We start from the raw sequence: 12793 nt of genomic DNA on the forward strand, positions 1-12793 counted from the left end.
GGGTGGCTTGGACAAACCACTGTCACAGCATCATGTAAAGGGGACTGAGATGATGGTGGCCAAGGTTCCAGAGAGTGCTTAGATGAGAGACCGCCCCAGCTTAGTCATCCACATTTGTTTCTCACAGGGTCTCATCACCTTGCTATGGGAATGCTGCTCTTGCTGTCACCTATAAAATGGGGTAACCATTGCCTTCCACATCAAGGGGCAGCTTGAAGATCAAACCAAATGATCGCATGCTCATGGAGGCTTTTGTCAACCATCAAGCTCTGCTTCAGTGCAAGACATGGGTCAGATGGGTGTTTTAGTTCTCAGGAAGGAGGTGGTTTCTTCCCACTGTGGAGGCTTCCTCTCCCAGGACTCAGGGCCGCACCTTCTCTAGGTTCTCTCCTCCTGCTTCTCTGTCATTCAGCTTAAGCCAGGCTGAGCATATTTAACTTGCTTCTGAATCTTTTCAGACCCACGTTCCTTATCCTTGCCCCCTGCTTGCAGACTCTTAGCTGAGCTTTTAACTTTTCTCCCTCAGTCTTTCTGGTGTTCCAGATTCCTCCAGCAGTGCCCTGCATCCCCTGGTAAGTTTCATTTGGCAGTCTTGGGCAGGGATCACTGCCTGAACATGCAGCCTTCTCGGGGCAGGAGTCTATTCTTGTCTTCTTTTGTTAAAAACATGCATGCCACTCACCTCCTGGAACATTCTGTCATATGTCTTGATGCCGACCAACAAAATCCCACCCTTCAAATGAATTTGATTTCTTTTCTGACCTCATGTCATTCCATAAGCATGATTTTCTGGTCCCTTGGGGACCCTCTGAATATCTCCAGCTAGGGGGGATCTAACCCAAACTACTGGAAAACACAGCCTGCTGCTGGCATTAAGAGCTGCTTCTCAGGAAGCTGCAAGTGACACACATGTGCAATACCTCAGTGAGGTCCCTGGCAGGTCACACAGGAGAGCTCTGCTCCCTGCCACTTCACTTCCAAGCTCCGGGAAAGTGTTTGAGGAGCAGGGATTGTCAGGCCTCTGAGCCCAAGCTAAGCCATCATATCCCCTGTGACCTGCACATATGCATCCAGGTGGCCTGAAGCAACTGAAGATCCACAAAGGAAGTGAAAATAGCCTTAACTAATGACATTCCACCATTGTGATTTGTTTCTGCCCCACCCTAACTGATGATCAATGTAGTTTGTAATCTCCCCACCCTTAAGAAGGTTCTTTGTAATTCTCCCCACCCTTGAGAATGTACTTTGTGAGATCCACCCCATCTGCAAAACATTGCTCCTACTCCACCGCTTATCCTCAAACCTATAAGAACGAATGATAATCCCACCACCCTTTGCTGACTCTCTTTTCGGACTCAGCCTGCTTACACCCGGGTGAAATAAACAGCCCTGTTGCTCACACAAAGCCTGTTTGGTGGACTCTCTTCACACAGACGCTCGTGAGAAATTTGATGCCGAAGACCCAGGTCAGAGGGACTCTTTTGGGAGACCAGTCTCCTGTCCTCGCCCTCACTCCATGAAGAGATCCACCTACGACCTTGGTGTTTGGGTGAGGGAGAAGGGACAAAATGGAGGAAGGTGAACAAGATGGCACAGTCCCGATTGCTTCCGGGTTCTTCATCACCAACTTTCCCATGCCTGGGAAAGTGCAGGAGAACTGAGCATGCGCCAGGTGATGTCAATCTGAAGAGAACGAAACTTACCCAGCCACGCCTACGGAGACGCCCCTATCACGCCCCTATCCCACCCACTGCCCTCCCCCTTCCAGTACCAATGCATAAAAGTCCGCTCCCGGCAGGAGCCGGGGTGACTTCCTTGGCCCCCGCATTCGTGGACCGGAGAACCTCACCCGAGAGCACCGGCGTGACTTCCCTGGCCCCCCACACCTGAGGACCAGAGAACCTCGCCCGAGAGTGTGTGCGTATTTGCAATGAAAGACTGCCACTTTCTTACGTACTTTGGCCTCTTGTTTAATTATTTAGCTCTCCTAAATTAAATTAAATTAAACAAAACACTTGGGTCCTCAGACCAACCAGCCCAAGCAACATCTCACCAATTTCAAATCGGGTAAGTGGTCTTTTCACTCTCTTCTCCAGCCTCTCTTGCTACCCTTCAATCTTCCTCTCTCGCTAACCTTCAATCTCCCTGTCCTTCCAATTCCAGTTCTTTTTCCTCTCTAGTAGGGACAAAGGAGACACATTTTATCCATGGACCCAAAACTCCAGCGCCGGTCACGGCAGCCTTCCCTTGGTGTTTAATCACTGCGGGGACGCCTGCCTGATTATTCACCCACGCTCCATTGGTGTCTGATCACCACGGGGATGCCGGCCTTGGTCATTGACCCACATTCCCTTGGTGGCAAGTCAATTGTGGGGATGCCTGCTTTGGCTGCTCACCCACATTGCAGCCCAGGGCTGCTCACCAACCTCCTTCTCCGTGTCTCTACCTTTCTCTTTAAACTTACCTCCTTCACTATGGGCAACCTTCCACCTTCCATTCCCCCTTCTCCCTTAGCCTGTGTTCTCAAGAACTTAAAACCTCTTCAACTCACACCTGACCTAAAACTTAAATGCCTCATTTTCTTCTGCAATACCGCTTGGCCCCAATACAAACTCGACAGTAGTTCCAAGTGACCACAGAATGGCACTTTCGATTTGTCTATCCTACAAGATCTAGATAATTTTTGTCGAAAAATGGGCAAATGGTCTGAGATGCGTGACGTCCAGGCATTCTTTTACACATTGGTCCCTCCCTAGTCTCTGCTCCCAGTACTACTCGTCTTCTTTCTCTCTGGTCTGTTCCTTCAGTCTCCACCCCAAGCTCTGAGTCCTTTAAATCCTTTTCTACAGACTCATCTGACCTCTCCCTTTCTCCCTAGAGCTGCTTCTTGCCAGGCTGAGCCAGGTCCCTCTGCTCCCCCACCCTGTAACCCTTCTATTACCTCCCCTCCCCCTACCTGGTCTGGTTTACAGTTTCATTCTGTTACTAGCTCTCCCCCACCCGCCCAAGAATTTCCTCTTAGAAAGATGGCTGGAGCTGAAGGCATAGCTAAGGTTAATCCTCCTTTTTCTTTATCCGACCTCTCCCAAATCAGTTAGTGTTTAGGCTCTTTTTCATCAAATATGAAAACCCAGCCTAGTCCATGGCCCGTTTGGCAACAAACCTTAGACTCTTTACCACTCTGTACCCAGAGGGGCCAAAAGGCTGTCTTATTCTCAATATGCTTTTTATTACCCAACTCACTCCCAACATTAAAAAAAGCTCCAAAAATTAGATTCTGGACGTCAAACCCCACAACAGGACTTAATTAACTTCGCCTTCAAGGTGTGCAATAATAGAGAAGAGTTGCAATTACTTGCCTCTGCTGTGAGAGAAACCCCAGCCATATCTCCAGCACACAAAAACTTCAAAACACCTAAGCCACAGCAGTCAGGTGTTCCTTCAGGACCTCCTCCCCCAGGATCTTGCTTTAAGTGCCAGAAATCTGGCCACTGGGCCAAGGAATGCTCGCAGCCTGGGATTCCTCCTAAGCTGTGTCCCATCTCTGCAGGACCCCACTGGAAATTGGACTGTCCAACCGGCCCAAGGCTCTGACTGACTCCTTCCCAGATCTTCTCAGCTTAGTGGCTGAAGACTGACGCTGCCCGATTGCCTCTGAAGCCTCCTGGACCATCATAGATGCTTTGGGTAACTCTTACAGTGGAGGGTAAGTCTGCCCCCTTCTTAATCAATATGAAGGCTACCCACTCCACATTACCTTCTTTTCAAGGGCGTGTTTCCCTTGCCTCCATAACTGTTGTGGGTATTGACGGCCAGGCTTCTAAACCTCTTAAAACTCTCCAACTCTGGTGCCAACTTGGACAACATTCTTTTATGCACTCCTTTTTAGTTATCCCCACCTTCCCAGCTCCCTTATTAGGTCAAGATATTTTAACCAAATTATCTGCTTCCCTGACTATCCCTGGGATACAGCCACACCTCATTGCCACCTTTTCCCCCAGTTCAAAGCCTCCTTCACATCCTCTCTTTGTATCTCCCCATTTTAATCCACAAGTATAGGACACCTCTACTCCCTCCTTGGCGACAGATGATGCACCCCTTAGCATCCCATTAAAACCTAATCTCCCTTACCTTGCTTAATGCCAATATCCCATCCCATGGCACGCTTTAAAAGGATTAAAGCCTGTTACCACTCGCTTGTTACAGTGTGGCCTTTTAAAGCCTATAAACTCTCCTTACAATTCCCCCATTTTACCTGTCCAAAAACCAGACGAGTCTCACAGGTTAGTTCAGAATCTGTGCCTTATCAACCAAATTGTCTTGCCTATTCACCCCGTTGTGCCAAACCCATGTACTCTCCTATCCTCAATACCTCCCTCCACAACCTCTTACTCTGTTCTAGATAAACCTAGCTGACCCCATAAATCCTAAATCCTTTCTCCACTCCCCTTTCCATTCCTTAAAAAAACAGCCCTAAAAGCTGCTCCCACATGAACTCTCCCTAACTCATCCCAACCTTTTTCATTACACACAGCTGAAGTGCAGGGCTGTGCGGTCGGAATTCTTACACAAGAGCCAGGACCACGCCCTGAAACCTTTCTGTCCAAACAACTTGACCTTACTGTTTTAGCCTAGCCCTTATGTCTATGTGTGGCAGCTGCTGCTGCTTTAATACTTTTAAAGGCCCTCAAAATCACAAGCTATGCCCCACTTACTCTCTACAGTTCTCATAACTTTCAAAATCTATTTTCCTCCTCACACTTGATGCATATACTTTCTGCCCCCCAGCTCCTTCAGCAGTATCACTCTTTGTTGAGTCTCCCACAGTTACCATTGTTCCTGGCCCAGACTTCAATCCGGCCTCCCACATTATTCCTGATACCACACCTGACCCCCACGACTGCATCTCTCTGATACACTTGGCATTTACTCCATTTCCCCATATTTCCTTCTTTCCTGTTCCTCACCCTGCTCATACCTGGTTAATTGATGGCAGTTCCACCAGGCCTAATTGCCACACACCAGCAAAGGCAGGCTATGCTATAGTATCTTCTACATCTATCATTGAGGCTACCGCTCTGCCCCTCTCCACGACCTCTCAGCAAGGTGAACTCATTGCCTTAACTTGAGCCCTCACTCTTGCAAATGAATTATGTGTCAATATTTATACTGACTCTAAATATGCCTTCTGTATCCTGCACCACCATGCTGTTATATGGGCTGAAATAGGTTTCCTCACTACACAAGGATCTTGCATCATTAATCCTCTTTAATAAAAACTCTTCTCAAGGCTGCTTTACTTCCAAAGGAAGATGGAGTCATACACTGCAAGGGCCACCAAAAGGCATCAGATCCCATCGCTCAGGGCAACACTTATGCTGATAAGGTAGCTAAAGAAGCAACTTAGAGTTCCAACTTCTGTCCCTCACGGTCAACTTTTCTCCTTCTCATCTGGTCACTCCCACCTACTCCCGCACTGAAACTTCCACCTATTAATCTCTTCCCACACAAGGCAAATGGTCCTTGGACCAAGGAAAATATCTCCTTCCAGGCTCACAGGCCCATTCTATTCTGTTGTTTATAACCTCTTCTATGTAGGTTACAAGCCTGCCACTTAAAACCTCTCATTTCCTTTCCATCACGAATATCTATCCCCAATCCTCCACTCTTGACTCCCTCTTGGAGTGGGTAGATGATCTTTGCTAACAGGACACACTCCAATACTTTCACCCTGATGAAATCCTCCTCTTTACTTTTATACTCACTCTTATTCTCATTCCCATTCTTATGCGACCCTCTACCTCTCCCCAGCTAGCTTCACCACACTGTCAATCTCACTCACTCTCCTAGCCATTTCTAATCCTTCTTTAACAAACAATTGCTGACTTTGCATTTCTCTTTCCTCCAAAATTGCTGAGGTCTGGATTTACTCACTGCTGAAAAAGGAGGACTCTGTATATTTTTAAATGAAGAGTGCTGTTTTTACCTAAATCAGTCTGGCCTGGTATATGACAACATAAAAAAACTCAAGGATAGAGCCCAAAAACTCACCAACCAAGCAAATAATTATGCTGAACCCCCTTGGGCACTCTCTAATTGGATGTCCTGGGTCCTCCCAATTCTTAGTCCTTTAATACCTGTTTTTCTCCTTCTCTTATTTGGACCTTGTGTCTTCCTTTTAGTTTCTCAATTCATACAAAACTGCATCCAGGCCATCACCAATAATTCTATACGACAAGTACTCCTTCTAACAACCCCACAATATCACCCCTTACCCCAAAATCTTTCTTCAGTTGAATCTCTCCCACTCTAGGTTCCCATGCCACCCCTAATCCCACTTGAAGCAGCCCCGAGAAACATCACCCATTATCTCTCTATACTATCCCCCAAAATTTTCACCGCCTCAGCACTTCACCACCATTTTGTTTTGCTTTTTTAATTAAATATAAGAAGACAGGAATGTCAGGTCTCTGAGCCCAAGACAAGCCATCATATCTCCTGTGACCTGCATGTATACATCCAGATGGCCTGAAGCAACTGAAGAGCCACAAAGGAAGTGAAAATAGCCTTAACTGATGACATTCCACCATTGTGATTCGTTTCTGCCCCTCCCCAACTGATCAATGTACTTTTTAATCTCCCCCACCCTTAAGAAGGTTCTTTGTAATCTCCCCAACCCTTAAGAAGGTTCTTTGTAATTCTCCCCACCCTTGAGAATGTACTTTGTGAGATCCATCCCCTGTCCACAAAACATTGCTCCTAACTCCTAACCGCCTATCTCAAAACCTATAAGAACAAATGATAATCCCACCACCCGTTGCTGATTCTCTTTTCGGACTCAGCCTGCCTGCACCCAGGTGAAATAAACAGCCTTGTTGCTCACACAAAGCCTGTTTGGTGGTCTCTTTCCATGAAAGTGTGAGACAGGGACCACTGATGTCCAAGTAGGGGAACTGACTGCCTTGGCTTGCCTGGGACCAGCGGTTTCCTAGGACTTGGACTTTTAGTGCTGAAACGAGGAGGTTATGGGCAAATTGGGGTGGGTTTGTCACCCTCTGTCCAGGATAGCTCAGCCTCAAGAGGACAAAAGGGAGTCCTGGGTTGGGCATGGTGGCTCATGCCTATAATCTCAGCACTTTGGGAGGCTGAGGCAGGCAGATCACTTGAGGTCAGGAGTTCGAGACCAGCCTGGCCAACATGGTGAAACCCTGTTTCTACTAAAAATACAAAAATTAGCCGGGCATGGTGGCAGGCACCTGTAATCCCAGCTACTCAGGAGGCTGAGGCAGGAGAATCACCTGAACCCGGGAGGCAGAGGTTGCAGTGAGCCGAGATCACACCATTGCACTCCAACCTGGGGGACAAGAGTGAGACTCCATCTCAAAAAGCAAACAAACAAGAAAAAGGGAGTCCTGGACAGGGGTGGTGGCTCACGCCTGTAATCCCAGCACTTTGGGAGGCTGAGGCAGGTGGATCACCTAAGGTCGGGGGTTCCAGACCAGCCTGATAAACATGGAGAAACTCTATCTCTACTAAAAATACAAAATTAGCTGGGTGTGGTGGTGCATGCCTGTAATCCCAGCTACTTGGGAGGCTGAGGCAGGAGAATCACTTGAACTAGGAGGCAGAGGTTGCAGTGAGCTGAGGTTGCACCATTGCACTCCAGCCTGGGCAACAAGAGCGAAACTCTGTCTCAAAAAAAAAGGGGGGAGTCCTTCTACTTCCTGCTTGTCTTCAAGGGCCCCATCTGTTGCTCAACAGATAAAGTATAAGCAGTGGTTTTGCCTGAGCCCAAGTGCTTTATCCTTATCTCAGGTGAATAATGGGCTACCTGATGTTGTGAGAAGATAAGACTCATACACAGAGAGAACAGAGAGAAGCCACCATTTCTGTTTTAGCCAAGGAAGCAAGTTCCTATCAAAATAAGAGGAACTCCAGAAAGTAATGTTACATACAGCCCGTTATTAGGTAAGTTTGCTGTTGAACAATGATGCTCATGTATGGGGCCCTGTAGAATGTACAAAACAGACCTTCAGATGGACACAGTGGGGGAAGGACCTAGAAGTGTGTTCTAGACACTTTATTTTTTTTTCCCTCTTTTTATTTATTTATTTATAGTTTTTTTTTCTTTTTTTTTTTATTATACTTTAAGTTCTAGGGTACATGTGCACAACGTGCAGGTTTGTTACATATGTATACATGTGCCTTGTTGGTGTGCTGCACCCATCAACTCGTCTGCACCCATCAACTTGTCATTTATGTCAGTTATAACTCCCAATGCCATCCCTCCACCCTTTTAATTAGATCCCATTTGTCAATTTTGGCTTTTGTTGCCGTTGCTTTTGGTGTTTTAGATGTGAAGTCCTTACCCATGCCTATGTCCTGAATGGTATTACCTAGGTTTTCTTCTAGGGTTTTTATAGTATTAGGTGTAACATATAAGTATCTAATCCATCTTGAATTAATTTTCGTATATGGAGTAAGGAAAGGATCCAGTTTCAGCTTTCTGCTTATGGCTAGCCAATTTTCCCAGGACCATTTATTAAATAGGGAATCCTTTCCCCATTTCTTGTTTTTGTCAGGTTTGTCAAAAATCAGTGGCTGTAGATGCGTGGTATTATTTCTGAGGGCTCTGTTCTGTTCCATTGGTCTATATCTCTGTTTTGGTATCAGTACCATGCTGTTTTGGTTACTGTAGCCTTGTAGTATAGTTTGAAGTCAGGTAGTGTGATGCCTCCACCTTTGTTCTTTTGACTTAGGATTGTCTTGGCAATGCGGGCTCTTTTTTGGTTCCATATGAACTTTAAAGCAGTTTTTTCCAATTCTGTGAAGAAAGTCATTGGTAGCTTGATGGGGATGGCATTGAATCTATCAATTACCTTGGGCAGTATGGCCATTTTCACGATATTGATTCTTCCTGTCCGTGAGCATGGTATGTTCTTCCATTTGTTTGTGTCCTCTTTTATTTCACTGAGCAGTGGTTTGTAGTTCTCCTTGAAGAGGTCCTTTACATCCCTTGTAAGTTGGATTCCTAGGTATTTTATTCTCTCTGAAGCAATTGTGAATGGAAGTTCATTCATGATTTGGCAGTCTGTTTGTCTGTTACTGGTGTATAAGAATGCTTGTGATTTTTGCACATTAATTTTGTATCCTGAGACTTTGCTGAAGTTGCTTATCAGCTTAAGGAGATTTTGGGCTGAGATGATGGGGTTTTCTAAATATACAATCATGTCATCTGCAAACAGGGACAATTTGACTTCTTCTTTTCCTAACTGAATACCCTTGATTTCTTTCTCTTGCCTGATTGCCCTAGCCAGAACTTCCAACACTAGGTTGAATAGGAGTGGTGAGAGAGGACATCCCTGTCTTGTGCCACTTTTCAAAGGAAATGCTTCCAGTTTTTGCCTATTCAGTATGATATTGGCTGTGGGTTTGTCTTAAATAGCTCTTATTATTTGAGATACGTTCCATCAATACCGAATTTATTGAGAGTTTTTAGTATGAAGGGCTGTTGAATTTTGTGAAAGGCCTTTTCTGCATCTATTGAGATAATCATGTGGTTTTTGTCTTTGGTTCTGTTTATATGCTGGATTATGTTTATTGATTTGTGTATGTTGAACCAGCCTTGCATCCCAGGGATGAAGGCCACTTGATCATGGTGGATAAGCTTTTTGATGTGCTGCTGGATTTGGTTTGCCAGTATTTTATTGAGGATTTTTGTATCAATGTTCATCAGGGATATTGGTCTAAAATTCCCTTTTTTTGTTGTGTCTCTACCAGGTTTTGATATCAGGATGATGTTGGCCTCATAAAATGAGTTAGGGAGGATTCCCTCTTTTTCTATTGATTGGAATAGTTTCAGAAGGAATGGTACCAACTCCTCCTTGTACCTCTGGTAGAATTTGGCTGTGAATCCATCTGGTCCTGAACTTTTTCTGGTTGGTAGGCTATTAATTATTGCCTCAATTTCAGAGCCTGCTATTGGTCTATTCAGGGATTCAACTTCTTCCTGGTTTAGTCTTGGGAGAGTGTAAATGTCCAGGAAATTATCCATTTCTTCTAGGTTTTCTAGTTTATTTGCATAGAGGTGTTTATAGTATTCTCTGATGGTAGTTTGTATTTCTGTGGGGTCAGTGGTGATATCCCCTTTATCATTTTTTATTGCATCTATTTGATTCTTCTCTCTTTTCTTCTTTGTTAGTCTTGCTAGTGGTCTATCAATTTTGTTGGTCTTTTCAAAAAACCAGCTCCTGGATTCATTGATTTTTTGGAGGGTTTTTTGTGTCTCTATCTCCTTCAGTTCTGCTCTGATCTTAGTTATTTCTTGCCTTCTGCTAGCTTTTGAATGTGTTTGCTCTTGCTTCTCTAGTTCTTTTAATTGTGATGTTAGGGTGTCAATTTTAGATCTTTCCAGCTTTCTTTTGTGGGTATTTAGTGCTATAAATTTCCTTCTCCACACTGCTTTAAATGTGTCCCAGAGATTCTGATATGTTGTATCTTTGTTCTCATTGGTTTCAAAGAACATCTTTATTTCTGCCTTCATTTCATTATATACCCAGTAGTCATTCAGGAGCAGGTTGTTCAGTTTCCATGTAGTTGAGCAGTTTTGATTGAGTTTCTTAGTCCTGAGTTCTAGTTTGATTGCACTGTGGTCTGAGAGACAGTTTGTTATAATTTCTGTTCTTGTACATTTGCTGAGGAGTGCTTCCAACTCTGTGGTCAATTTTGGGATAAGTGCGATGTGGTGCTGAGAAGAATGTATATTCTGTTGATTTGGGGTGGAGAGTTCTGTAGATGTCTATTAGGTCCACTTGGTGCAGAGTTGAGTTCAATTACTGGATATCCTTGTTAACTTTCTGTCTTGTTGATCTGTCTAATGTTGACAGTGAAGTGTTGAAGTCTCCCATTATTATGTATGGGAATCTAAGTCTCTTTGTAAGTCTCTAAGGACTTCCTTTATGAATCTGGGTGCTCCTGTATTGGGTGCATATATATTTAGGATAGTTAGCTCTTCCTGATGAATTGATCCCTTTACCATTATGTAATGGCCTTCTTTGTCTCTTTTGATCTTTGATGGTTTAAAGTCTGTTTTATCAGAGACTAGGATTGCAACCCCTGCTTTTTTTTGTTCTCCATTTGCTTGGTAGATTTTTCTCCATCCCTTTATTTTGAGCCTATGTGTGTTCTCTGCACGTGAGATGGGTCTCCTGAATACAGCAAACTGATGGGTCTTGACTCTTTATCCAATTTGCCAGTCTGTGTCTTTTCACTGGACCATTTAGTCCATTTACATTTAAGGTTAATATTGTTATGTGTGAACTTGATCCTGTCATTGTGATATTAGCTGGTTATTTTGCTCGTTAGTTGATGCAGTTTTTTCCTAGCATCAATGATCTTTACATTTTGGCATGTTTTTGCAATGGTTGGTACCTGTTGTTCCTTTCCATGTTTAGTGCTTCTTTCAGGGTCTCTTGTAGGGCAGGCCTGGTGGTGACAAAATCTCTAAGCATTTGCTTGTCTGTAAAGGATTTTATTTCTCCTTCACTGACGAAACTTAGTTTGGCTGGATATGAAATTCTGGGTTGAAAATTCTTTTCTTTAAGAATGTTGAATATTGACCCCCACTCTCTTCTGGCTTGGAGAGTTTCTGCCGAGAGATCTGCTGTTAGTCTGATGGGCTTCCCTTTGTGGGTAACCCAACCTTCCTCTCTGGCTGCCCTTAACATTTTTTCCTTCATTTCAACTTTGTTGGATCTGACAATTATGTGCCTTGGAGTTGCTGTTCTTGAGGAGTATCTTTGTGGTGTTCTCTGTATTTCCTGAATTTGAATGTTGACTTGCCTTACTAGGTTGGGGAAGTTCTCCTGAATGATATCCTGAAGAGTGTTTTCCAACTTGGTTCCATTTTCCCTCTCACTTTCAGGCACACCAATCAGACGTAGATTTGGTCTTTTCACATAATCCCATATTTCTTGGAGGCTTTGTTCATTTCTTTTTCCTCTTTTTTCTCTAAACTTCTCTTCTCGCTTCGTTTCATTCATTTGATCTTCAGTCATTGATATTCTTTCTTTCAGTTGATTGAGTCGGTTACTGAAACTTGTGCATTTGTCACGTGTTTCTTGTGTCATGGTTTTTATCTCTGTCAGTTCGTTTATGGCCTTCTCTGCATTAATTATTCTAGTTATCCATTTTTCCATTCTTTTTTCAAGGTTTTTAGTTTCTTTGCGCTGGTTACATAGTTCCTCCTTTAGCTCTGAGAAGTTTGATTGACTGTAGCCTTCTTCTCTCAACTCATCAAAGTCATTCTCCATCCAGCTTTGATCCGTTGCTGGCATTGAGCTGCGTTCCTTTGGAGGGGGAGATACGCTCTTACTTTTTGAATTTCCAGCTTTTCTGCCCTGCTTTTTTCCCATCTTTGTGGTTTTATCTGCCTTTGGTCTTTGATGATGGTGACGAACTGATGGGGTTTTGGTGTGGGTGTCCTTTCTGTTTGTTAGTTTTCCTTCTAACAGTCAGCACCCTAGCTGTAGGTCTGTTGGAGATTGCTTGAGGTCCACTCCAGACCCTGTTTGCCTGGGTATCAGCAGCAGAGGCTGCAGAAGATAGAATATTTCTTGAACTGCGAGTGTTGCTGTCTGATTCTTGCTCTGAAAGCTTCGTCTCAGGGGTGTACTCTGCCGTGTGAGGTGTGAGGTGTCGGTCTGTACCTAGTGGGGGATGTCTCCCAGTTAGGCTACTCAGGGGTCAGGGACCCACTTGAGCAGGCAGTCTGTCCGTTCTCAGATCTCAACCT

At 44.4% G+C, this 12793-nt stretch overlaps 1 long non-coding RNA gene across 5 annotated transcripts; it reads left to right on the forward strand.

Annotated features, from left to right (window-relative positions):
- Positions 1-1806: 1806 nt before the first annotated feature.
- On the forward strand, positions 1807-6878 carry LOC141407384 (uncharacterized). Of its 5 annotated transcripts, XR_012416267.1 has the most exons (4): positions 1807-2067; positions 3551-3706; positions 5291-5386; positions 6454-6878. It is a non-coding gene; the product is annotated as an uncharacterized lncRNA (long non-coding RNA). The 5 variants fall into 5 exon arrangements; XR_012416265.1 differs by having other exon boundaries at positions 3551-5386; XR_012416263.1 differs by having other exon boundaries at positions 5291-6878.
- Positions 6879-12793: the final 5915 nt, after the last annotated feature.

Source organism: Macaca fascicularis, chromosome 7 (assembly GCF_037993035.2).
Source record: "Macaca fascicularis isolate 582-1 chromosome 7, T2T-MFA8v1.1".
Lineage (NCBI taxonomy): Eukaryota > Metazoa > Chordata > Mammalia > Primates > Cercopithecidae > Macaca > Macaca fascicularis.